Source organism: Sorex fumeus, unplaced genomic scaffold (genome assembly GCF_029834395.1).
Source record: "Sorex fumeus unplaced genomic scaffold, SorFum_2.1 ptg000201l, whole genome shotgun sequence".
NCBI lineage: Eukaryota > Metazoa > Chordata > Mammalia > Eulipotyphla > Soricidae > Sorex > Sorex fumeus.
Genome location: NW_026606258.1, coordinates 932,354 through 960,128, shown reverse-complemented (window position 1 = coordinate 960,128; position 27,775 = coordinate 932,354). Strand labels below are relative to the sequence as shown.

Genomic DNA, 27,775 nt, shown 5'->3' with positions numbered 1-27,775 from the left:
AGTAACCCCTGTGCATCGCTGGGTGTGAACAAAAAAAAAAAAAAAACACTGATAGCAGTAAACAATTACTTGCAAAACTGAGATTTACCAAGGTTCCTAGGGGGACGAGGATACAGCAGAGATCTGTTCTGATAATGTGGACGTGGCGTCACTATTTCAAGAAGCGGGCACCCCACACACACACACACCCCACACACGACCATCCAGTTATCACACTGGGTGACACTCAGCCCAGGCCAGTGTGTGCTGAAAGTGGGAGACGGCAGGTAAGTAAGGGGGGTGGGGGGTGGAGAATCCTATCTGGCTTTGGGGCCCCACCTGCTGGTGTGCAGGGGTTGCTCCTGGCACTGTGGAGGGGCCGTGAGGGTCAGGAACGGGAGCCGGGCTTCCTGCAGGAGGGCACACACTCTGCTTTTTAACCCGCCAGTCCCACTACGGAACGGTTTAACCAGACCAGCCCCTCGGGGCCTGAAAAGTACAGGACATGGGAGGACACGGCAATTCAAGATGCAAGGCTTAAAAAGCTGTACGTGTAAATCTTTTAAATTCTGAAGGTATCTGATCCTTTACCCGCCCCCCGACACACACACACACACACACACACACATACACACACACACACGTATGTTCTAGTCCTATTCACACAGCACTGAGCATCCATGTCTTCTCCCCGATGTATTCTTGAAATACCACTTCCTACGAAAAGAAACCGGGTTCCAAACTGGCAGGTTTGAAGGCGGAAAGGCACCAGACAAGCTTGGAGCACCTTGTTGTTCCCAGACACCAAGGAAGCGAACGGAAACTACTAACACTAAGTTAGAGACGGCCAACGAGTTAGCCTGGAAGACGATGCCATCCCAGAGAGGGGGCAACTCTGAGTCAATACTAATGAACAACTCACGACCGTGGATTAAAATCCCAACGTGGGTGAGTCCAAGAGTTTACGGTTTTAGGAAAATATATGCGGTCGCCCCTGAATAGCAGAAAGCCAGCGGTTTTGAAACCCAGTGAACAAACATCTGTCCTTTCTCACTGGATTAGTGGGCAGCCGAGTAGAAGATGAAGAGGACCGTCTCCTCACAGGGAAATTTCAGCTAAGAGATGAGAATGGCGTAGGCCTTAAGCAAACACCATTTCCCACCTCCTAATGAATTAATGGGTGCAGACTTGTGACTGATAGCTATTAACGTACCCAGACATTATATTCCTCTGACAAAAGAGCACGCCGTTACCCGTGAAGCAGACCTGACAAAAAGAAAATACAAAATAAATACCCTGGATCTAATAAAATCCACCACTTCGCAGACTCAAAAGAGAACAAAACAACACGATAAACGGTAACACAAAAGTACAAACAGCAAGATTGTGACCACTGGGAAGCCTATTACGTGTATTTATGTAATTGCACTTCTTAAAAAAAAAAAGATACAAGGGGCTAAGAGTTAGGAGAGAAGAAAACTAAAATATATATGGAACTAAGGAACACTCCGGCAAGATTCCACTTATATGAAGTATAATAATAAAAACACCTCAGTGCATTCAGCAATGCGAAACCCATTAATGATGAGACAAGCAGCAGACACTGTTTAGGGAGGAGACGACGGGCAGGGGGAGGAGGAAGACCAGGGCCCTGGAATGTTCCAATCAGGGTGATATTTCAATGTTCATGACAGCAAAGTTTATCAAGGTTTAAGAAAAATTAACCAAGGTGCACATGTATGATTGCTTGCATTGCTTTACATAAAAGTAGCACAGTAAATGACACAATTCACCAGCCGGAGAGGCACGAGGGGCTTCAACAACAGGAAAAGCACCGCATGTCGGAGCTGGCACAGGACCATGGACAGGGCCCTCGGGGGGCGCTGACTGCATAAAGGGCAGAGGGCAGGAAGAGAGAAGGGGAAGGCAGCAGAGGGAGGAAGCCTCAGAGGCAAGGGGCTGCGCCCCCTCCCCGAGGGCCCCCCTCTACGGACCGCCCCCCTCCCCGAGGGGCCCCGCCCACACTGGCCAAGCCCAACTGCTGCTCACTGGAACCCCAGCCAAGATGGGGAAGCGGTGCTGAGAGCAGGACGCTGGCAGCTGGCCCTGTGTCGGCACGGACTGGTCAGTCTCTCCACACGGGCACACACAGGGGGGCCACCACTCTGGGCAGAGCTGCCCGTTTCTGCCAACACTCCCCGCTCTTTGTGGAGCTCTACAAAGTGCTCCTGACCTCCGCTCCCAGCAGTCTCCCAGCTCCAGAGAACGTGAAATTTAAGTTCCTCAATCTCCTTGGTTCCTTTCGAGGTGATTTCTGAAAGGACGGAGTATTCAAAACCAGAAATCCCCACTCAAAATCGTGCTGACACCAAGAGCCCTAAGCACGAGAGCCAGTAAGCCCGTGACACTTTTTGCAGAGCCCGACACGCGAATCCCAACCACCACGTCCCTTGGCACACCCGGGGTGGCCCAGAAAACGACAGGACACAGCCGCACTGAGGCTGCTAGCAGAGAAGGCGCTGGCAGGCACCGCGCTTGACAAGAGCATCCTTCCCTGCAATCCCTGCCCATCTGGAGCAGAGCAGAGCCACTAAGGTAGAAATCCAACAGAGGGGCTTCAAAGGGAAGAGAAAGAGACCCTCCCAGGCTTCATTATGTGCGACGTGACCACTTCCTTCCCACTGACAGGACGTGAAAGGCAGGCGCACGTGGCGGGCACGCCAAGATGCAGATCAAGATGCCCTTTGCGGAACGCGCTCCTGGAAGAGCCCAATTAGCATATTCCCCAAAATTGTAATTGTAAACAGAGTAATTATGGTACTAAAGTTATTAAATACACAAAGCAAGCTTGGAACTATACATATTCAAATAGAATTTCAGTGGCTGATCAACTTTTATGCCCGAAACAATACCCTAATTAATACTCAGCTCCGATCATAAAATGGTCTTCTGTTTTCCAGATAACATTCCAAAAAAAGTTCTGCTATGAATATTAACATAAAGTTTTGTGAATAGATTTTTAAAATTTCAATAGCTATATTTATCACAATCTGGTACTGTATTTAGACAACTGGCATTTTTCAAGTCCTAGATTCAACTGGGAATCGATTCTTTCAATCTGCCAAAGCGCTCCGCTACCTAGCGTGGGTCAAACCAGGCCGCGTCTCCGCAGGGACACTCTGGGCCACAGGCGCAGACTGGGCGGGGCGGGCGGGCTGGACTGGGGCCATGATACGCTGTGGGGCGCACCAGCGTGCTCCCCTAAAACTGCCACGCACCTCCAAGACTGGGGCTGGGGAGACCTTTTCTTTAAAGCCACAAGCCGCTCTGGTCTGTTCTCGAACCTTCTGGAGACCTGTGACTCCCAAGGCTGTTCTGAGCCCGCGGGAGGCCACCACTGCCCAGGGGGCCACCTGGGTACCTTGTCATCAGCCTCCCTGGTCTCCATGGCCCTTCTGGGCCCCAACACCAGGCTGTCGGCGTCAGGGATCTCAAAGGCGGACCCCGGGGCAGGCTTCTGCAAGGTCCCATGCTCCCTGAGAACAGACGCGCGCTGGAGAACGTGACACCCGTCGCCGTTGCAGGGGCCCCGCTGATGGCACCACTGTCTCCAGCGGTCACTGCGAATGCGCCATTCTCCCAGGAGACCCACCTCGCCCTGATCCGGAACAGACACACCGGGCCTGGCTGCAGGGAACAGAAGTCCGCGTGGGAACCCTCCTGCCCGCCTCCCCCACCCTCGGGCCTGCACCTTTCCTTGTCTTCTCTCACATCCCATGGCCCCTCTCAGGGCTGAGATGCCGGACACCCCTCGGCTGCTCTGCTCGCTCGGACCCGTCAACGGAGCTCTCCCCATTAGTGTGCTCTGGTCTGGGGGGCGGGATGGTTGGTTGGTTTGTGGAGGGGGGGAGGGAGAAGGGCTTTTCATTTTTTCTTTTTGGCAACGCCTGGTGATGCTCAGGGGTGACTTCTGGCTCTGCACCCAGGAATTACTTCTGGCGGTGCTCAGACGCCACGGGACCATCTGGGGTGCCAGAGATTGAACCCCAAACCCGGTTGGCCACATACAGGGCAAGTGCCCTCCCCGTGGCATTCTCTCTCCGGCCCTTCTGTTTAAAAACTAGTTTTTAAATATGCTCAGGGCTCACACGTTCACAGAAGGGTTTTGTTTGCTTGTTGGCGTTGTTTGGGGTTTTGGCTGGTTGGCCAGTTTTGGGTGACACCAGAGGTGTGTGGAGCTGACTTCTGAGCACTGAGATGGCTCCTGGCGTGCTGGGGGTCACAGGGAGTCAGACAGGGTCGGCAAGCACCTTCCCTACGGCTACGGCGATGCTACCGTCCAGGCCTGCCGGGTCCTTACACTCCCTCCATGGGCCCCTGCCTGCTCCTGTGCCATGCCGAGGGCAGTAACGGGACCCACGACCCCGCGCGGGACTCCCCTCCGCGCCCTTTCAGTCCGTGGCTCGGCGACATTCAGCACTGACGTTCTCAGCGGCCGCCTCTACAGGACGCAGCCGGGGCTGGGGACTCGGCCGCGGGGACCGATCCTTCCCAGGAGCTGGCCAGGGCCAGAGCAGGCCCCATGTAGAGCACTTGCCCTCCTATGTGGCCCTCGTTTAATCCCCAGCACCACAACAGGGAGGAAAAAAATACATGTTTTCCACTGTTTTTGTTTTCCTTTTATCTGCGAAGTGCAATGACAATACATAACTTTCCATGCGGCTCCCTTTTACTTCTTCTTTAATGCTGCGACAAAAGGATACTCAGGACCTCTAGAGCTAAGGCACATTGACTATCATTTTCCAGGATCTCAGCAGGAAGGGAGGAAGGGAAGGAAGGGGGGCGTGAGGGAAGGAGGGAGGGAGGGAGGGAGGGAGGAAGGGGAGGAGGAAGGAAGTAAGGGAGGGAGGGAGGAAGGACAGTCATCTACACTTTCACTAACACCAAAATATTATGAGAATAAATCATGTTTTAAAAATTATACATTTAAATACAATGTTCTTGAAAATAAAAATCCTGGAAATGACAGTTTTTAAAATGAAGACAGAGGTATGCCCTAAAAACCTAACTGCCACGTGCAGTTCTTCGGCTCAGAGATCCTGAGGACAAAGCGCCCGGCCTCTCGGAGCTAAGCGCCCTCCGTGTTCACGGCAGCACCAGCCACAACCCCTAGGAGGAGCAAACCACGCCAGGGCCCCAGGGCCGCTCCACAGAGAGGAAAACGCTGCCCTGGCATGGGGACGCAGGAACCACCAGCAGAGGCTCCAAGGGGCAGGAAGGACCTCAAGGACAGCCTCGGGGTGAAACCGGCGCATGCCAACAGACAGACACTGTCCGGCTTCTGCTTCTGCGAGGTGCCAACCAGCACCATCATATTCTCGGAAACTGCAGATAACGCGGGTTGCCTGGGGCTGGCAGAGCAGATAAGGGAGGGGCCGTTTAACGGGGCACTTTCAGACCTCCAGGAGGAAGGGCGGGAGCCTCGTTACCGCCACTCAACCAGCTCCAAATGGCTGACGGGTAAATGTTAGGGCACACACAGGGTTCCTCACCACCACCACCACCACCAATCAAAAAAGTTTCTAATTGCACTAGATTAAAAAAGAAACTGCACTGCACTGTCATCCCATTGTTCACTGATTTGCTCAGAGTGGGCCCAGTAACATTCTAAGACTTGTTACTGGGTTTGGCATATCGAATACATCACAGGTAGCTTGCCAGGCTTTGCCGTGCAGGCGAGATACTCTCAGTAGCTGGCCGGGCTCTCGGAGAGGGGCGGAGGAGTCAAACCCGGCTCGGCCGGGCTGGCTGCGCGCAAGGCAAACACCGTACCCCTATGCTATCGCTCCAGCCCCCCCCTCAAAAAAAAAAAAAAGAAACTATGCTGAATCAAAATTCCACGCCTCTATCCTTGATAGTCAGCCCCGGCCGCTGCCCCGAGCCCACGCGTGACGAGAGAAGCAGCACAGGTGGGTGACATCATTCAAAGGCCGGCTACAGGTTACACGGTGACAAAGGTCACTGCAGACTATCTGAATGCGCGAAGGAAAGGGCCTATTCATTCCCTCAAGTACTTAACCTGTCCCCTGGCAAGTACAGTTCAAAATGTTTGCTGTGCTGCAACAACAATAAAATGCTCTGTCCCTGGATGCGGGCGACCTAGGTGACACAGGGCAGGGTCCAAACGTGAGACCTACACTGTCCAATACTTTGGAAAAACATCGCCCGCCAAGCACGGCTCGGCGAGGGCGGGTTGGGCCCGAGCACGTGGGCCGGCGGCACAAAGCGAGGGAACAACAAACAAGGGACGGAGGTGGACAGCAGTGACCGGGGCGGCAGGGCCGCGGGAAGGCGAGGAGGCCCCCAGCATCAGAACAAGAGCCCCGAAGGCCACTAGGTGCAGGACAGGTGTTGAGACATGCACTGCACTTGCATTTGAACTCACACCGGTTTAATCCAAACTAAAATCATGCTCTGAAGACCTAAGTCAAAACTGCTCCCGCTGGCCTATTCCTCACCAAAGCCTTCCACTTCATAGATTTTGCTAGCGCAGCGTGGGGATTCCGTTCTCAAAATCTGTTCCTTCTATCAGCAACAATACGCGCTCAGTCCACACCCGAATCCTACCGGCCCTGGAGCACACAGTCGCCCTCACGAGGTGACCTCGGGGAGAAACGGGCAGGGAGCGACGACTGCGTTCCGTTCTGAAAACGCGCAGGGCAGGCTTGGTCCGATTCCCCTTGGAACCAATGTGGAAGTTATCCGACGGTATGTGAAGGGTGAGATGCTTAACACGTTTTGTACGGGGAATCTAAGAACGTGACCACGCCACAGGCCCTCTTGAATTTAAAATAAAAATAATGTGTTCTACGACGCTCTTCATTATTACAACGGGTGCTGTGTGCCTTCCCCACGGCCCGTGCGCAGCTGGCGTTAATACGTGCTGGGGGCCGCCACAGCAAACAGGGAGGGGACGAGAAAGAAAGCAGGCTAAATCCCTGCCCTCATTAAACTTTCTTTTCACTTTTTTTTAGTAAAACATGCCCTTCGTCCAATGGTAGTAAGTGTTTGAGAAAAACAGTAAGCAGGGCCAGGCAGTGACTTTCCAACAGGATCAAGTAGAGCCGCACAAGGAGGTGATTCAGAGACGCGGCGGCCAGCCTCGTCCGGAGGGAAGGGGCTGGCCAGGGAGACGGGGCGGCCGGGCCTCGCTGCAGGGAGAGGGGAGATGGGGAGGGTGGGCAGGCCCCCTCCCCCCCCACCACCAGCAGGTACCTGGTGACATGGGAGGTGAGGAGCAGGCAGCTCAAATTGCTACTTGTTCTCTCTCTTGGGTGTGGGCAGGGTGGGGTGGGGGAGGATGGGGGGTGGGAGGGATACTAGGACCCGCAGTGGTGGGAAATGGGCACTGGTGGAGGGATGGGTACTGGATCATTGTATAACTGAAACCCAAGCACAAAAATTTGTAAGTCTACAACTGTACCTCATGGTGTCTCACTAATAAAAATTAAAAATAAATAAAATAAAATTGCTACTCTATCTTCAAGGCAGTTACTGGACTAACCAATCTCTGCATTAATCCTTCGGAACAAGAAGGGTTCAGAGTTCCTTAAAAACTACGACTTACAAGCCAGAGCAACAGTAGAGCGGGCAGGGAGCTTGCCTGGCACGCGGCTGACCTGGGTTCATTCCCCAGCATCCCATGGAGTCCCCCGAGCCCGCCAAGAGCCAGGAGTAGGCCCTGAGCACTGATGAACACCCCCACACACCCGCCCCCCAAAATACCCATGATCAAAAGGTGGAGAATAAGTTTAAGTGGCGGGGGTGGGGGCACACACCATTTTCCCTTTAGAAATGTTACCCCTCACATCCCCAAAAAACAAGTTTTCAGTGCCAAGGAGAAACAATTGATGTTCGTGACAGATGGTCTAGGAAACACACTAACCATCACTTACTCTAGATTTTCAAAGCTTTACCTTTATGACAATTTAGCTCATCAGAAAATCAAACTCTTGAAATCACTCATTCCAGAGCTATTTATGAAATACCTCTTAAAGGCCGGGGAAATAATTCAAGTGGCGAAGCACATGCCAAGCACATGTGAGACCCCAAGTTCGAGCCCCTGCTCCTCGCGGCCTTCCAATGCGGCCGACAGTCCCCCCTAAGATACTTGAAGAGGGGCTGGAGACACAGCGGGTGGGGCACTTGCCTGGCACACAGCCAAACCCAGTCTAACACCCAGGGATGTATGGGGTCCCCGCCAGTACCCTCAGGACTAACTCCTGTGCAAAGAGCCGGGAGTAAACCTTCAGTGCTATTGTGACCAAAATCAATGATCACTGTAGCACTGTCCTCCCGTTGTTCATCAATTTTCGAGCGGGCCCAGTAACGTCTCCATTGTGAGACTTTGTTGTTACTGTGTTTGGCATATCGAATATGTCACGGGTAGCTTGCCAGGCTTTGCTGCGAGGGCGAGATACTCTCGGGAGCTTGCCGGGCTGAGAGGAGCGGAGGAATCGAACTCGGCTCGGCTGGGCCAGCTGCGCGCAAGGCAAATGCCCTACTGCTGTCCTATCGCTCCAGCCCATGACCAAACTACAAATAAATAAATATATACACATGTAAACGAAAGCAAAATACCTCCAAAATATGTGCCAGGAACTGGAGAGAGAGTAGCAAGATGAAGGTGACTAGCTGACCCCAGTCTGAGTGCCCTGGAACACTGCTGGTGGTCGTCCAAAACTCCCCTGTCAACCCCCCCCCCCAACCCTCCCTCAAAGTGCCAGAAACTGTCAGTGGCAGAAACCCGAAGATGAATCAAAAGCAAACTTCTCTGGCCACCACACGCGGCGCCTAGTTTAATAGCAGTGCATCAGTTACGATTGAATATTATACCATCAGCTTCAGACAGGGATCCATGAAAAGCCCTCCAGGTGGCAAATGTTCTGGAACCCTTCGATGAAACTGTTACAGGCACTGAGCAGCGGTCCCTGGAACCTAGGCAAACGTGCTCCCGGTGTTAGTTCTCGGCCCCGCTTCTGCCCTTTCCAGCTTGGCCCAGAAGTGCAGAGCAACAGTATAGACCCAGTTACACAATCAGCTCGGTCCTGCCGCCCCTGGCTCGGTGCTCCTGTGAAGCCAAAGGTCCCCCTGCGCAGAGCCCCGTCTCCGCACACTGCAGAGATGCTCAGGACGTGAGCCCCGGCCCGAGGCCCTGGCCCCCACGGGCTGCAGCCTCTTCACCAAGTCGCTCCCGTTCGATGCAACTGCTCTAGCTTTGGAGGGTTCTAGTAAGAGCCCTTCCAGTCCATTTTAGAAGTTATGAATTAGCAGGTGAATGCTTCGAGGGGAGTCACAAACACCACCCTATTTCCATCCTGTCTCATCCCAGGCCAAAATCACTCATTTGTATTTCAAACTTACTTGGAATTCAAAAGTAATTACATATTTTGGTGTAAATGGCTTCCTGCCAAACTAGATAGTAAAGGAACGAAATCAAACACGAGCTCATCGGTCAACAAAGAACTTCATCACCTCTTCTGCTAAATTACATCAGGAACAATTTGAAAGCAATAAATACATCGCGAGACATTTCTCTTACAAATGAGCCAGCTAATCAGAAGTTGATTAATGCATTTGATTAGTGCTGAGAAACCGTCTCAAAATAAAATGCAGAATCTTGAGTTTACACGGCCACTTCCCAACACAGGGGCTCTTCAAATACATACTTCCTGCTGTCCCCAGACGTCCCACAGCTGAGAAAGGGCGGGAAGGCTAGGAAGAGTGAATAAAAGGGTCCTCATCCCCAGCACCCCTGAACATGACGGCCCGCCCCAGAAGGCTGGCACTGAGCGCCCGCCCCTGCCTCCCTCAGAGTATCAAGGAAAGAGACTCGCGGCTGTGCGGCGCCTTCCGTAACATGACAAACAGAGTCAGTCGTAACATAGCAAACCGTGAGAACACAGACGTGAACCTCCAGGGATAACCATTCTATAAACTCATAGGTTTATCCCTTAAAAAAATATTAAGCTGAACTCAAACTGTGATATACTCCTTAGAAGGAAAAAAGAAAAAATATAGTTTTCTGTTCACACCTAAGCTGGAAAGAACTAGGTGAAGACTGGCGCTTCGAACTCTGGAAGAAGAAAAGAGTGGTTGGTTATCTTCAGAGAAGAAAACTGTGTTCCTATTCAGAATCCTTTTTACTTGTATTAGAAAAAAGTGACGTTCAGTTTAGAACGGTTTGGCACGGAGAGTCACTTGTCTGAAGTACACGCCGAGGTCCTACCTTTCCAGACCGTTTCTGAGACTGTTCGGAGAGCAAGGGCTCAGCTTCCCGATAAAACACGGCATCGTCCAACTTCAACACGGGTGCAAACACCTCCCTGCCAGCATCCCCAAGGGCCGCGCTCCCCCAAAGCTCAGAAGCCGAGGTCAGAGGAGCCCCACCCAGTCAGAGGGCCGTGGACCGCAGCAGGCCAGAGGGGAGGGCTGGAGGCACCTCTCCCACGACTGGCCAGGAAGAAATGCTGCTTCACAGAACAAGAGCTGGCGCTTCCCCACAATTAGAAAGTCAAATAGATGGTAATTATATAAATACTCTGAGGTAAATGTCGCACAATGACAATCTGTAAATGACGGATTTCTTTTCCCATTACTTCTTCTATTTGCAGTGCAGAATTGAGTACTGAGCCCTGCGATGAGTTCTACGTGTGCACTCGTAAACCTCCACAAGATAAGCTAATAAACATCAGTTCCCGGTTACCTTCCACCCGGGGGGCGGGAAGGGGGAGCTCAAAAAATAACTCTCGAGATGCCGCGAAAGAAAACGAAGAGGACTAAATAAACAGACCATCTTGATCACAGGCGCACCGGAATCGAACGCTTCGTGGAAACCGAACAGAGCTTGTCAGAACCTCAGAGAAGGGGAACCAGAGCGGCGGCTGAGTGGGCAGGCTGCCTGTTCTGCGCACGGCCGGCCCGGGTTCCATCCCCAGCAGTCCAAAGGGTCCCCCGAGCCCCCTGCCAGGAGAGACCTCCGAGCACAGAGCCAGGAGCACTGCCGGGTGTTACTCCCCGACCCCAACCCCCAGAAAAAGAATCTCAGAGACAGTGATCCCCAGCAACACAGGGAACACTCGAGCCACAAGAAAAACAGGTAAATTGACCAAAATTTAAAAATTTAAAACTTCTCCATAAAGGGGCTGGAGCAATAGCACAGCAGATAGGGCGTTTGCCCTGCACGGGGCCAACCCGGGTTCGATTCCCAGCATCCCATATGGTCCCCTGAGCACTGCCAGGAGTGACTCCTGAATGCAGAGCCAGGAGTAACCTCTGTGCATCTCCAGGTGTGACCCAAAAAAGCGAAAAAAAAAAAAAAATTCTCCATAAGTAGAAAAAAAAAAACCAACTCAAAAGACAAATGCAAAACATGGTAAGGGCTGCATGGCTTCGTACCTAAAGACTCTCCCTGATGCTTTAAGTTACACCTCACTTGGGGGGATCACGCCACAGGCTGGCATATTGGGGCATGCAGGAGCCCGAACTGAGCCCAGTGTCACACGGTCCCCAAAGCACCGCTGGGAGTGACGCCCCTGTTAGCACCTGAGCACCACGTGTGACCCAAGAACAAGTGTTTAAAAAGGAAGGAACTTAAATCTAATTATAACTTAAATTTCAAGAGGAAAATCCTTAAAAAAAAAAAAAGGAAAATGACATGGGAGGCAAATTCACAGAAAAGGAAGCAGAAATGGTCTGGGTTCTTTCGAGGGGGATTTTCAAATGCCTCCACAGCTGAGCAGGACATCTCTGTGCCAGGCCTCGGGACCACCGACGAGCACGGCAGTCTCCCTCCCGCCTGCCCCGCCAGCCCTGCCCAGGGTCACCGGAACATTCCACATGGAAATACATCTAGCAGATTTTTCTGAATGTAATATAGGGACCATATATCACTGTCACACTCAGAATTAATAATTCTTTCATATCATCTAGTAAGTGTTCAAATGTCCCTGATTGTCTCCAAAAAAAAAAAAAAATTCTAAGAGTTGATTTTTTAGTCACTGCCATCTGCTTCAAGTGTCTTTGAATCTCTCTCAATGACAAGTGCCACCTCCCTAATTTTCTTCCTTCCCTTTGTCACTCACCCTCTAAGATTTCCGTTTCGGGAGCCGGAGCGACAGCACGGCGCGTCGGGCGTGTGCCTTGGTCACGTGGCCGACCTGATCCCCGGCACCCGACACGGTCCTCCAAGCACTGAGGAGGGATTCCGGAGCACAGAGCCGGGATCAGCCCCAAGCACTGCCGCGCGGGGCCCAGAAACCAAGACAAACCTGTTTTGAATACTGCTGACTGTTTCTTCAAACTGGCTTCTGGGGGTCTGTTTAGCTGCCACGACTGAGCTGCCCAAGCTGGTATCAAGCCCCTCGGCCAAAGGTCACCGAGATCACAGCCAGAATCACACCGGCAGGCCGGGGGGCGTGGGCTCTGGGCTCTGACGGGGGCCTGGGCTAGGGCCGGGGGACAGGAATGGTCCCCAGGAGGCCGTGGGCACGGGCAGTGCCGTCCTTCCCGCCGGCACCTGGGCCACCCTGCCCACTCACGCCAGCAGTCCCAGGTACGAGACGTCCAGGGTCCTGGGGGGTGGGGGGGGGACTCCCTGTCCAAACCCTCAGGCCAGCAGCTCCCACAGGCCGGCCCCGAGGAAACGGTGAGCTGGGCCCAGGGAGAACAGCTCCTCCCGGCCACCGAGGCTTCTCGGCCTTCTAAGTGGACAGAGCTGGGAGAAGTGTAAGAGAAAAGAGGTCGTGGGTTTATATTCCCATATCCCCGTTCCTGCTAAAATTTAGGAATATAAGATTTCTGCTGAACTTCTGTGACTTCGGAGCTTGCCTCTCGTGTCTCTTTTCTCCTTTGCTTAAAGTCTGAATTGCTAACACATTAACTTCAATAACTGATATTTTGTTTCTCTTTGATTTCTTAAAAATCCGTGCTACCTATTTCCAAAGTCAAATTCCTACAGTACAACTGGTCAAAAGCCCAGCTTCCACCCGCCCACACCTCTTGTTCTTCCCCTTTGCAGAAGCTATTGTTCTCGGACTTCTTACTTTCTTACACAGCACAACACACTGACCTGCGTTTTCTCTGCTTCTCAGGCAACAGGCAGAACGTTACACACCTAATTCTTCGCCGCTTTCCTCACTAACACTAAATGGCGAATAGGCTCAGATTCATTCATTAATAAAATGCAAATTATAATGAGACTGAATTTACAATTAAAATCACACTTTTCAATGATCAGATTAGTCAGTCAAGTTCAAAATTAGAAAATGCACGGGCTCGTCAACCGAACAGGCATCATCTCTCCACAGTTCAGACGCACGCCCACTTGGCCCGGCGCGCCCCTTCTTACCCTCCAGGTATGCTCACAAGAGAGAGAGAGAGAGAGTGCGAGAGAGAGAGAGAGAGAGAGAGAGAGAGAGAGAGAGACTGCAGCCCTAGATGCAGTGACCGAAGTCCCACACACACACGAGGAAGGAGTTCTAGGAGATGAATGACAGCACACCACAGGCTGCATCACTCAATGCAGCGAAAAAGGAGGGCCTTTGCCTCGCACACAGCCGACCTGGGTTCCATCCCCAGCACCCCATACGGTCCCCCAGTCCTGCCAGGAGTGACCCCTGGGCACAGAGACGGAAGTAAGCCCTGAGCACTGCTGGGTGTGGCCCAAACACCAAACAAAATTTTTTAAATTTTTTTTTTGCTCTTTGCATCACACCTAGCGATGCTCAGGGGTTACTCCTGGCTTTGCACTCAGGAATCACTCCTGACAGTGCTCAAGGGGACCATATGGGATGCTGGGAATCGAACCCGGGTCGGCCGCGTGCAAGGCAAACGCCCTACCCGCTGTGCTATCGCTCCAGCCCCTAAATTGTTTTAAAGACAAAATAGATTGAGGCCGGAGATACAGTGCAGCGGAAGGGTACTTGCCTTGCATGCAGCCCACTGGGGCTCCAACCCCAGGACCACACATCCGGTCTCCCAGCACCACCAGGAGGGATTCCTCGGCAGAGACAGGAGTCAGCCCTGAACGCTGCTGGGCGTGGCCCAAAAGCAAAAAAAAAAAAAATTTTTAAAAAGGCGGAACTAGATCTATACACACCAACAGGGCCCAGACTGAGAGACAGTTCAGTGAAAGAGGAAGGGCCACACATGAAACTTCCCATTCACGTGTAGTAGGAGACGCGGGCGGGGACAGACAGGCACACCCAGGGCCCAGGCCCCGCCGGCAGGGGAGCCGGCGGCCGCCTGACCAACAAGGGAGTTACGAGCGTCACTCGCCCGTCCCCCACCCCCAGGACACAAACACACGCTCGGCTAGCACCGACCACACTGCTGTGCTCAGCCACATATGTCACTGCCACCAGGGCATCTCCCTGAAAACCGTCCTGGGTGGGGCAGACACCCAACACTCGTGGGCTCGCACCCCAGCAAGGGGAGGTGGCTCCGGAGTAATGCCCAGCTCAGCCTGAGAACCGCAGGCACAGGCGCCTGGGAATTCCCGTGTGCTCTAACTGTCCTTTGATATCAGACTTGCGTGATAGATTAATAATAGATATATTAAACTTGTAACTCGGCGGGAGAGTTCATAATCTACAGGTTCCGAGCGATGAAAGATACATTCATGACACATCAAACTTCCATGACTCTTTCAAAATTTCCAGGCTGTGTGATTCACTGATGTTTTCTCAGACTGTCAGATTTTCAAAACTGTTCCAATATGCTTCCTGGAGAAAAAAAATCCCACAGCAGTGGCTGAGCACCTGCAAGCTCAGGCACCAAGGGGCAGCTTCCCCAACTGAGGCCAGCTCCCATGCAGGTTACTCTCCATCCTCATCCTCTCGGACCGCCTCGGATCACTCCTGACTGCACGCGCTCACGTCTCGGTCAGTACGGACTCCAAGTAAATGACACACCAGGCAGCCGGGCCAGGCGCTGGTTCCGTGTCAGGACACGTCCTCTGTGAGCACAGGGACGAAGTGTGACCCCCGAGGAGCACAGCGTGAGGCCTCGGCGGTCTCTGTGTGGTGCCAGCGGGTAGGTGAAGTATCACTGAGTCCTGAGCACTGCTTGGGAGATGCCCCTTCCACCTCCCCCCAAAAATACCACGCATATACAAGCACTGTGGCGCTGGAGCACTGTCCTCCTGTTGTTCATCAATTTGCTCTAGCGGGAACCAATGATGTCTCCATTGTGAGACTTCCTGTTACTGTGTCTGGCATATGGAATACGCCACAGTGAGCTTGCCAGGCTCTGCTGTGCGGGCGCGATACTCTCGGTAGCTTGCCAGGCTCTCCGAGAGGGGCAGAGGAATCGAACTCGGGATGGCCAAGTCAGCCGCGTGCAAGGCAAACGCCCTTCTGCTATGCTATCGCTCCAGCCCATATTCAAGGAAACATATGTATACATAAAGCTCCAGTCAAGGGGCTGGGAGCTCAGTGGTTAGGGTTCAATCGCATACCCAACACGCAGCCAATCTGGGGCAACGGCCCAGCACCACACGGTGCCCGAGCGCCACGAGGTGCAGGCCTGGATGCTCCCGAGAACCATCCGCAAGAACAAAGCACTGCTGGGGTCGCCCCACAGGCCGCAGCAGCGCACGGCTGGGCCCCTGTCCTGCACTCACAGCCCAGAAGCACCAGCAGGACCCCGGGCCTCCTGAGCACTGTTTGGGAGTACATCCAACTAAACTCTCGCCGCCCGACCCTCGGGCCCTCAACTGAGCCCTCCACCCGGCCCACGGGCAGGCAGTGTCACCAGAGGTGGCCGGGGGCTCCTGGGAATGTCTGAGGGGCTGGGGGAGGCCTGCAACCTCCTCTCACAGCCCGAACCCCACCCTGCCTGAAGGTGGGCAATGCAGACACTCACAGACTCTCACTGAAGGTGAACACTGGCAGGACGTTCCTGCATGACTATGATCCTTTGTTTTTGCTCAGTGAATCCTACACGCACAAGTATAAACCATTAATTACAACTGCCATCTCTTCCATCTGAATGAACCAATATATGACAACGGCGACTGTTCCCCTCCTCACCAAGTACCTACGAGGCAAGCTGCATTTCTCTAACTCTAAAAATGATGACGTAAAACCTGCCCATTAGTACCCTGGCTGCAGGTAACTCACGCACGACCCCACGCCCTGGAAGTCGACAGGGCCAGGCAGGACGCAAAGGGCAGCTTTCACAAACCCCCGATGGCAGCAAGAGGGCACACGGCAGGCCCAGTGACAGCCCACGGCCCAGCACGGGAACCCCCAGGCCGCAGGGGGATAGAGAAGATGGCGAGGTCGAGGGAGTACCCTGAGGGTCATAAACTGACCCTCAACCTGTCGACCCTGCGGCACAAGTCCAGAGCAGGAAGCTGGCCCGGACCCCGGGGAATGCTGGGAGGGCCATGGCCATGGGCATGCCAAGCCGAGGTGGCAGGCAGAGAGCCACGGGTGGCACCAGGGGAAGACAGATGCCACAATGACTGGCCCCCGGCACATCTCAGGGCGGACTTCATGGGGACATGACCAGGGCAGAGGAAGGCCGGTGCCGTGTGCCAGGGATGGACGCGGCAGCATGGACATGGAACAGAGATTCATTCACTGGTTCGGCAGCTGTGGCTGCTCCGTGGGGACTGGCACAGGAGCCAGGAGGAACGGGCAGCATGAACCTACCTGAGCCCACACAAGCCGGCACCTCCTCCCCAGCCCCAGAGCCTGTCCACGCCATGAGGAAGCCAAGGGACCCGCCAAAATGCTGGGGACAAGAGCTGTGAGCGGCTCCCCAGCACCCACCCGCGGGAACCTTCAGGTGCCAACTTCAAGGTGCCCGGGGACGCGGAGCTGTTCAGCAAACATCAGGAAACGGCCTGACAGATGCCCTGGCAGGAGAGCCAGAGCGGGCACGGGGACACTGGGGTCAGAAGCCGAGCACTGCGGAGCACTGGCAGGAAGGAACCAGCGCCCAGGGGACCAGCTGCATGAAACCAATGAAAGAGCACAAAAGACGGAAAAGAGAGCGAAGAGAAATGAGGACAATGTCAGGATTCCGGAGTAATCTTAGGGAAAATAGTATGTCACTGTCCTCCCGTTGTTCATCAGTTTACTCGAGCGGGCTCAGTAACATTGTGAGATTTGTTGTTACTGTGTTTGGCATATCGAATACGTCACAGGGAGTTTGCCAGGCTTTGCCGCGAGGGCGAGATACTCTCGGAAGCTTGTCGGGCTCTCCAAGAGGGGTGGAGGAATCGAACTCAGGCCTCGTTCAAGGCAAACACCCTACCCGCTGTGCTGAAGAAGAGGAAGCAAAGACTGCCCAGAAAAATCACAGTGGAGAACTTCCCCAGTGAGAGCAGAGACAGACGCCCAGACCCAAGAAGCTCCAAATTCCAAACAAATCCCACCGGAAGAACTCCAAGGCACACAGTAAATAAATGGCAAAAACCTGAGAACAGAATTCAGGGAGCAGCATAGCGAAGAAGGAACTTAGGCAGACAGGACCCCCTAACACCTTCACAGAACATCTAGCACGAAAATCCACTGGCCGGAAGAGAATGGTCAGACAATAGCCAACAAGCTGGATAAAATAAACATCCAGACAAGAGCATTCAGTGCATCTGATTATCACTCACATTAACGGGAATGACACCGCTTTTGGACAAGCAGCAGGTAAAGAGGTTCAGGGCCTTCAGATCAACTCTGCAAGAAGCACTACTTGGTCTCCTTTCAAAGACCCCGATGACTGAGGCATGCCACCAGAGTAAGTGAGCCTCTTAGGAATATTTGAAAGGCAAGCCACTTTCCGGGAGCATGAAGGCAAGACAGGAAGGAGAATCTGATCGTGGATGACATCTGTTGATTTGTGAAACTGCATTACTTCTCCAATTTTTAGAAGTTCAAGAGGGAAACGGAATGGACAGATACAGTGACCAGGATACGAAATGCCTTTCAAAACTGGAATTGGTGTCTTGAATCACAACTCACTGAAAGAGAAGGTCAAGCTTCTGGCAAGGACTGAACCTTCCAATAAAACCAGACCGAACACGTCTGGGCAGGAGCTTGCCACAGTCATCAAGAAAACTGCCTTTCAACAGAAGCTTAGAAGAGTACCTCAAAGGGTACACTGAGGCTGGAGGGGTAGGTCCAAGGGCATGCCCTGCACGTACAAGGCCCCGAGTTAGAGGCCCAGCACCATCTGGCCCCCAAACACCGCCAGGCCCGATCAGCACCACGTTGCCAGAGTAAGCACCTAACCCCCAGGACCCCACCACAGCCGAGCCGAGCCTCACCAGGAGTAGCGCCTTGGCCCCTGAGTTCCGCTGGGGAAACCTAAACAAGTAAATAAATAAAACACTGATCAAACCGGAGAAAATATAAAGCTGAGAGATACTGTTTGTACAACAGAGAGCAGAACCCAGATCCCAAAAGAGTTCTAGTGAGAATAAATCAAACTAAACCCGGGTGCTAGGGACGTGACTCGGCGACAGAGCACTTACTCACCCTGGGTTCGATTCTCAGCACAGTCGGGTGAAGACGGTGCCATGAAAACTAAAACCCCACCGGGGTTACGGCACTGGCCATTGAGGTGGCCAACACCAGTTCAAAACCCCACCCCGTATGGCTCCCTGAGCACAGCCAGGAGTGAATCTGAGCGCAGAGCCAGGAGTGAGCCCTGAGCATGGTGGGGTGTGGCCCCAAAACAAAAGTAAAAATCAGAAAGCGTGATCCAACACACCTGCGGCAGAATGAAAGGGAACCCTGTCATCCAGGTCCTTCCTTTATAGACGGTGCTAGGCCAGCTCAGAGGACACATCAAAGGCGGGCCACGCTGGGGACACAGACACTCTGAATTCCAGGCTCCTGGACTCAGGTACTCAGTGGCCAAGTCATTAGGAATGAGCAGGATGGGGGCAGTGGAGGCGAGAGGGAGGGTTTACCTAGACCCCAACACACAGAAAATCAGTTCCTTGAGATTTAGACTGAAAGGGAAAATAATAAAGCTTTATACAAATAATATTTGAGAACCTCCAGGACCACAGAGTAGCAAAAACTTGCTAAACAAAACACACACAAAAATCATTAAGCATAAAATTCAAATACTGGTAAAATGGGATTTAAATTTAGAATTTCTGTTCACCTAAAGACACAAAAGCCAACCAGCACGTCAAAGGATGGAGAAAACTACTTTGAATTCATTTAACATCCAGAATACATAAAAGAAAGAAGAAAAAAAAAACCTCCCATATTTCAGTAAGGAAAAAAAAAAGCAATTTGTTTAAAATTAGCAAAGGTCTACTTGATGAATGCGTCATAGCATATCCAAAGAAAAGTGAGGTGACGAAAAGGGTTCTCAAATCACCGGAGAATGCCGATTCAAACCTCACTGAGCTCTCTCCAACACAACCACAGAATGGGCGGGGGGGGGGGGATTTTAATTTTTAACTGTACCAAGTGGAGGCAAGTCCGCAGAGCACACGTAGGAGACTCTCACTCTGCTTGGCACAACACGCTGGAACACGGTGGGACATCAGCCATCCCAGCTGAAGAGACATGGGCACTGCAACCAACAAATCTCTTATACCACAACTGGAAAACAGGAGCAAGAATGACCACGACAGCTCCAAAGTACGAACTATTCCAATATTCCCCCCACAAGAGAATGGACGGTCTGGGGTACCTCATTTGGTTTTCAATGATCAAAAACGCATTGATGTATCTCCCATAAAGGCATGCAGGGGTTGGGGGGTGGAGAGACAGGACTTGCATGCCGGACGACCCCAGTTCAGTCCTGAGCACTGCATGGTCACGCCATCAGGAGTGAGCGCTAAGTTCAGGGCCAGGAATCGCCAAAAAAACAAAGGAAAAGACAGTCTCTGGCGCTCTGCTTGAAACTACCAACAAGCAGGCTGCCAGCACAACACACCCCGCCCGTCAGTCACCCGTCAGTTGGGCCAACGCCCAACTGGGACTTCCACTTCCCTGGCCAGCGGGAGAGACTCTACGTGACCCCAGCCCCAACCCTTGTGGACAACGGTCACGCTCCCCCACCCACGCCCCCTAACCCCCCAGTCTCTGGGCATCGCAGAACAGTGAGCGCTCACGCCGTTAAGCCCCAAGTGGTACATAGCATGTCACACAGGAATGACCAGAACGAGAGAGGTGAGAAACAGACTGCGCCAATCCCAAATCCCTTCAATGAATGAAATGTGATGCCCTCAACCCACGGGAGAGTTTCCAGGGACAGGGAAAGGAAGGCCAATACATGCCACAATGCGCAGGCTTGGAATAAAGGAGAATAAAAGTGGAATTCCATTTGCGCGAGACCTTTAAGCCAGGCAAAAGGAAGCTAGAGTTCAATTAATTTTTAACTGTGCCAAGCGGAGGCAAGTCCGCAGAGCATACGTAGGAGACTCTCACTCTGCTTGGCACAACCATCAAGAAGTCAGAACAGCAGTTACCTGGGCTGAGCTGGCCCACGAGCGGCTTTGTGGGTGTTACAATGGTGAGCGCCCTGATGGAGGTGTTGGGTACGGTAGTGCTTTCACTTCGTCAAAAGACAAGATCACTTGTACTTGTACTAAGGACTAAGAATCGAGGCACTCTTGCCAGCACATTTCCTCTATTTCAAAGATAACGTTTTTAAGTCGAAACTTGAAATGTGAATGGACGCAAGACCATAAAGGAGAAATACAGACGGTGTCCAGTCCCCAGCCTGGCTGGTGGGGGAGCCCCGTCCACTTCGGGACGGATGAAGACGAGGCAGGGGGCAGGCCTGTCCATTCGCTATCCAAGTGCCCGCCCCAGCAGCCCCGTCGGCCGCTTCCCGACAGCTCTGCTCATTTTCGACACCCTTTGTCCTGCATCTTCAGTTTGGTTAACGGTGTCATCTACCAGTTCTTTGAAGCGAGGAGCTTGGTTATTGAACACGAATTAGGATGGCCAGGAGTTCAATCCAATAAGAAGAACCCTAACAGGAGAAATAAAAGCTCCTCTGATCAGACCCCAAAACGAATCCATAGGACAAGATGAGAAAGAGAAAGCTAGCATAGGTGTAGGTAGGGGTTCTGGCCGGCCCTAGACTCCAGAGAGATTCCAAGCTCATCGACTGGTGAGAGCTGACGGTGAGAACCCAGTCCAGCAGGCAAGTGGACAGTCTCCCCTCGACTAATTCTCACTCATCAAGCCAGGCCAGATACTACTCACTTAAAACTGGAATTCGGAACATGAAGGTCTGCTGTGGTGATGTCGATGAGACCAGGCCCCGTAAAAGGCAGGTCCCGAGCTGGAGACGCTTCGGCCCCGGGCTGAAAGGCACAATGAGGGTCTCCACGTCTTTGAGAGGACAGTCCCTGTGGCAGCCTGCTGTGTGTCCACGGGAAAGGATTTGCTAGAAGACATAAGCAAGCCTGGGGGGTGTGGGCAGGCGGCAGGGCAGCCGGGAGCCTGCGGACACCAGTGGCAGGAGTGGGGCTGCCACACTGTATGCCTGAAACACTTCCATCAACAGTTCCGTAAAGCACCGTGCCTTAATTAAAAGTAGCACTGGAGCACTGTCCTCTCGTTGTTTATCAATTTGCTCAAGTGCACACCAGTAAAGTCTCCATTGTCAGACTTGTCATTACTGTTTTTGGCATATCAAATACGTCACGGGTAGCTTACCAGGCTTTGCCGTGCGGGTGAGATACTCTTGGTAGCTTGGCAGGCTCTCCGCCGAGAGGGGCGGAGGAATCGAACCCGGGTCTGCCGTGTGCAGGGCAAACGTCCTACCCGCTGTGCTATGGCTCCTGCCCAATTAAAAGTAAATACATACAAATATATACATTTATATATAAGTAAATGTATAATGACCTCCACTACCCAGCCGTTGCCACGCTCCAGGATGCTTTCCGGATCATGCAGCAGCTTTGCGGCTGCGTGACACATTATAAAACACTTAATATCCATCTTCCAGAATTGCCACACCATGTGTGATAGGGTTCAAATATGGTTTGAACCATGGGAACACCTACAAGGGCAATTAGAGGCCGCCCCAAAAGCCTCTATCCCTCTCGGAGAGCCTGGCAAGCTACTAAGAGTATTCCGCCCCGCACGGCAGAGCCTCACAAGCTATCCATTGTGTATCCGATATGCCAAAACCAGTAATTACAAAGGGTCTCATTCCCCTGACCCTGAAGATGTCACCAATATGGCAGCGTTGAGACAGATGAGGAAGGAGAGGCCGAAAAAATCTCAAGGTCAAACTAGACTGCCAAAACGAAGAAACACAAAAATGACTGTCTGTACTTTCAATGCACATATGCTAGCATAGGATAATAAACATACCCTGGTAAATATATATTATATAATAATATGCAATAATATTATTATGTATTAGTAAATATATATACAAAGAACTTCTTACAGTCAAAACTATTAGAAACAGGTAGGCCGTTTCTTCAGCAGTGACTCTCAGCCAGAACCAGCTTCGTTGTCAAGCAGCAAAGGGTTCTGCCCACCCCTCCAGCCCCCGGCGACAGAGAATGTCCTGGCTAAAATCTCACGAGTCCTGCGGTGGGATACGCTGCCCCAGGAGTAGTGAGTTTCTGTCACTGGGCGCATTCTGCCAAGGACCACAACTGTGATCATGTTTAACAGAAGACCTTCAGGAGCACTGGGGAATGAGTTTTGCTTGGTTTTGCTTGGGGAGGAGAGTTGCGGCGGGGGGGGGGGGGGTTCATTTTTAAAGGATCTGGGGCCAGAGGAACAGTACAATGGATAAGATACGTGCCTTGCACGCAGCCAACCTGGGTTCACCCCCGGCATCCTTTAGGGTCCCCTAAGCACAACTAGGAGTGACCCCTGAGCACAGCCAGGTGGAGCCCAAAAACCAAACCAAAAAAAAAAAACTGTTCGGACTGACTTCAGATAACACTCCAGAGAAAGATATCATCAAAGATATTACAGTGACGGTAAAGCGGTGGAGGAGTGGTGGCGAGGATTCTGATGACGGTGGCAATAGAAGCCACTGAAAACGCCCGGTGGGGAAACCTCAAACCCCGAGAGTCAGGGACAGAGTTCGGCTGATTTCCATAATCACTCCAAGAGTCTGTTTTGTCCTGAGCCAAAGGGCAAAGGAGACGGCCCCGATGTCACAGTCAGTCCAGGCCTGGGCCCCCGATCTCCACCCACCCAAGTACACACACAGACGTCGCCCCGGCTTTTGTGCTCCAGCAAACGGCCGCAGCAGCACGTGCTCTCGACGTGTGGGTAACGCCGGGCAGGTCTGCCCTCACTGCGAGCCTCGCTGGCGAGGAGAGAGAGGCCAGGATGATTTGAAGTAGTCCTGCGATGGCGCAGAGAACAATTATCCTGATTGTCCCCACTTGCCTACTTCCGCGAGAGCCAAAACGCCCGTCCAGAGCCACGGAATCTCAGTCAGGAGCTGAGATTAATGATGACATCCCTTTATCCACAGGCGTGAAAGCGCGGGATGGACAGACGTTTGAACATCCCCGACTGGGAATCCTGCCCTTAACAAACACACTAGCTGCAGAGACATGGTTTCTTGGCTGCCGACACTCACGCCCATCTGTCAGGATGGCAGTGTGCCTGCTCACATGTTGGTCAAACTGTCACTAGGGCATAGATGCCAAGCAATGATAGTTTTAAATGGGCAGCTTGCATAGCACCAGAAGAGCTTGCTCTTCTGCAGAAAAAAAAAAAATTACTAATTTTTCTTTTCTGTAATAATACTGAAGGGCTGCAATCGCAAATTAAATATCCATGGTCAATCTCAACACTTCGGAGGGAAAAAAATTAGAAACCTAGACGACTTGAAGACAATCAGACCAAGGAAGTGAAATCAAACAGGAAAGGTATTTGGAAGCCATAAGGTAGCACGCTAAAGCCCTTCGCACCGCCAATCTTTCATTAAGACACATCACGGCCACCTCGCATGCAGTGAAACCCTTTGCTCAACAAGTCTTCGTTGGCTTTTTTTTTTTAATGGAGTGAAATACAGAAATCCACTGATATTCAGGAATTTATCTCACATTAAATAAAGTTCGACCTGCTTAGTGTGTTCTTCTGAAATGGCTATTCTGAAAATCCCAGGACTGTAATCTATATCCAAGATAACTGTTTCAATGTATAAAGGAACGCTGAAGTCAGACGCACAGTTTTTGCAGAGAAAGGACACAAGCAAAGAAAAGACTGCTAAAGAAAAGGCACCCGGAGGGCTCTGTCACCTGTCACATCCCACGGACTACCCGGAGGTATCCCGGAACTGCATTCAGGCTCCTATTCCCTTACAGCCCTTTGGAGCGCTGGCAGCAAGCGGTGACGCTGCCTGGACCCTCTTCCCCTGACTCGGCCCTCGCTGCGAGCTGAGCCATTTGCTGTTGCTCGGTCCTCGGTGAGTCTGAAGAACAGCTGGTCCATCATCATTCTCTGCATAGTTCTTGATGTACAAGTATCAGCATGTACTGATTAAACAACCCCTGAGTCTCCTTCTTGCCATGCTAAATAAAAGTGATTCCATTAACTTTTTCTCCTTGGGCTAATTCATCAATTCTTTGTACCATTTCGGTGACTCTTGAAACCTCCAGGCCTGCGGAGAAATGTCAGTGCCGTCCCTGGCGCGTCCGCGGAAGCCGCTCTCCTCCCTGCTCTGCAAGCTGCCACCGACATTAGCGCGAAGGACTGAGAGGGTCCGGCAGTTCCCACGGCACCCCACGGAGACAGCCCGGCCGCTACCGCGCCGAGAAATGAGACAGAACATCCTGAAGTGGCACCACGCGAGCTTTCTGGGGTGATCACGCCAGGAGTGATTCCTGAGCACAGAGCCAGGAGTCGGCCCTGAGCACTGTCGGGTGTGATCCCAACACCTGACACCTCTCCCCCAAAGAAAAATCACTTGATACATATGTATCAAAAAGCAGTAAGTTGGTGCTAGAGCAGGGAGGGCATTTGCCTTGCACGTGGCAGGCCCGGTTCGATCCCCAGCATCCCATAGGGTCCCCTGAGCACCACCAGGGGTGATTCCTGAGTGCAGAGCCAGGAGGAACCCCTGAGCATCGCCGGGTGTGACCCAAAAAGAAAAAAAAAAAGTGTTACGTCAAGGGTCATAGCTGCAGCCCATCCTCCCTAAGTCCTCATGTGACCCCCGTCTTCGCTTCCCCACTCTCTTCCACGTACATCTTCCGCTCCCTCAAGAGACGGCCAGTCCCTCTCTGCTCCCGGAACCATTTTGCCCCTCCGCCTCTCAAGTGTTGATTGAGCTCCATGCCTTTTTCAAGATTCAAGTTATGCCCAAAATCAATGACTTTTCAAAACTGCTTACTCATTTTCGTAGTTTATCTTACTGGAGTCTATACTCAACTAATTATTTTTAAAAAAATCAAAAGTCACAAAATCACAAAGCATCCTGTTATTCGTCAATTGCCTCGAGCAGGCCCCAGTAACGTCTCCTTCATCCTAGCCCTGAGATTATATTCAAGGCTCTTTAGGAGAATGAGAGACCCACCATTGTTACTGGTATTTGGCATATTGGGTACGCCACAGGGAGTTTGCCAGACTCTGCCGTGTGGACAGGCTACATTCAGTATTATTTAAAAAAAAAAAAAAAAGTAAATATGATTCAACGGCAAAAACAACCTTCAGAGCAAGTGATTTCAGGAAAACTGAACAGCTGTAAACAAAAGGGAACAAGACGGAGACCTCCAATCCGGTGTGAAAATCTATCCAACATGGACCTAAAGGTAAGACAAACAATTATAACCACTGAGCAGAAAACCCAGGGGAACATCGTCCTGACATCGTGTTAGCGGCCAAGGTTTCTGGGTCTTGCGCGATACCACACACGAGCCATACGGCCACAACTTGCTTAACACTAAAAACATTTTGTGCTGGGCTGGAGTCCTAGTACAGCAGGTAAGGGGCTGGCCTTGCACACAGCTGCCCGGGTTCTATCCCCAGCAACCCAAGGGTCTCCCGGGCCTGCCAGGAGTGATCCCTGAGCACAAAGCCAGGAGTAACCCCTGAGCACTGCAGGGTATGGTCCAAAAACCAACCTCCTCCCAAAGGAAAACACCCTTTCTAACCGCCAGAGACACTGTCGAATAAGATGCCCCAGATCAGGAAACTCGATTTACAAACCACCTATGTGGCGAAGGACTTCTATTCAGAATAAAGAATATTCTTGCTGGGGCTGGAGCGATAGCACAGCGGGTAGGGCGTTTGCCTTGCACGCAGCCAACATGGCCAACCCGGGTTCGATTCCCAGCATCCCATATGGTCCCCCAAGCACCACCAGGAGTAATTCCTCAGTGCATGAGCCAGGAGTAACCCCTGAGCATCGCCGGGTGTGACCCAAAAAGCAAAAAAAAAAAAGAATATTCTTGTATGAGCTTCTATCCAGAATTTTAAAAAATAAACTCAACAGTAAGAAAGGAACCCAAATGTACAAGGGGCGGTTTGACCAGACGTTACCGTGGAAGGTGCACATGGCATGAGCAGATGATAAAGGACACCCGCGCCATCAGACCACAAAGACACTGAACATCAAGCCGAGAGGAGCCAGGAACACATGCCGGTGAAGATAACTAAACTTCGACACGGCCACCACCGTCAGAAGCAGGCGAGGGTGTGGGAGAACGGGGGTGGGGGGGGGGGGGGCTCACGTGGCTGACACGGCTGAGGGGCAGAGCGGCTCTGAGCGAGGAAACGACACAGCAGGTGGGTCCCTGACCCTCCGAGAGCAGAACCGGGCACCTCTAGCTGTGTTCGAAAAAGCCAAAACAGCTTAAAATAAAACGTGACAAAGATAAGCAGAACACAAGTGCCATGAGGAAACGCAACACTGACACAGAATTCATGACTCCTCTACTTACTCAAATTCCAGCTTTCGCTGTTTTGCTCGCTGTTTTAACGCGCGTTCTCGTGTGCAAAGACGCCTGAGCTCATCACAATAGTCGGGGTGAAAATCGATCCCAGCAGCCCCACGAAACTCCCTCCCTCCCGCTAGAGTCACGCATCTCCCCGCTCTCGCCCAGGCGAACCGTCCAGTCTTGTCTCCCTGACTGACAGCCCAAGCTGCGATTCAAACAGGCCCATCCTGACTGTACGACCTGTTTTCCTCTCTCAGTACTGGGACCCGCCCACATCGCTGCATGTCAACAGTCTGATCCCTGTTGGGGGCTCGTCCCGGTTCACCCCGTCACCGGCCTGGTGCTATTTCTTGGTTCTGGCTATTAAAAGCGAAAGCACAAGCAAAGCCCCCGCCTTCGTATGACGGAGCTCTCACTCTCCGGGATGGTGAAGGACATCATCTGGGACATATGTTAAACGTGGTGCTGGGCACCGAACCAGGACAGCTGCACCCTAGCTGAGCACCTCTGGCTGGACTACTATTCCAGCTCTAAAAATAGGAATTATGGTCAACATTTTTCCTGACTCCCAAATAATGCTTTCCTCTCCAGCCCCTGTTTTGGGGTCCCACCCAGGGATGTTCAGGGGTTATTTATTCCCAACTCTGCACTAAGGAATCACTCCTGACAGTGCTCCAGGGACCAGATGAGATGCCAGGGATCGAACCCACTTCCAGCAAGGCAAATGCCCTCCCCAATCCTTTCCGTCTTCCTTCCTCCAGCAGAGACTGTAATTAGGTCTCCCCTGACAGAGGGGGGGTACTGTCACAGGCCCGAGAAAGCACAAAAGGAAGGCACTTGCCTTGCATGTGGCCAACCCTAGTTCAATCCCAGGCACCGCCTAAGGAC

General features: G+C 52.2%; 1 protein-coding gene across 1 annotated transcript in view; it reads right to left on the bottom strand.

Annotated features, from left to right (window-relative positions):
* VRK1 (VRK serine/threonine kinase 1) overlaps positions 1-27,775 on the bottom strand; it is a 79,359-nt gene that overhangs the window by 43,778 nt on the left and 7,806 nt on the right. The gene's annotated exons all lie outside the window — the stretch shown is intronic.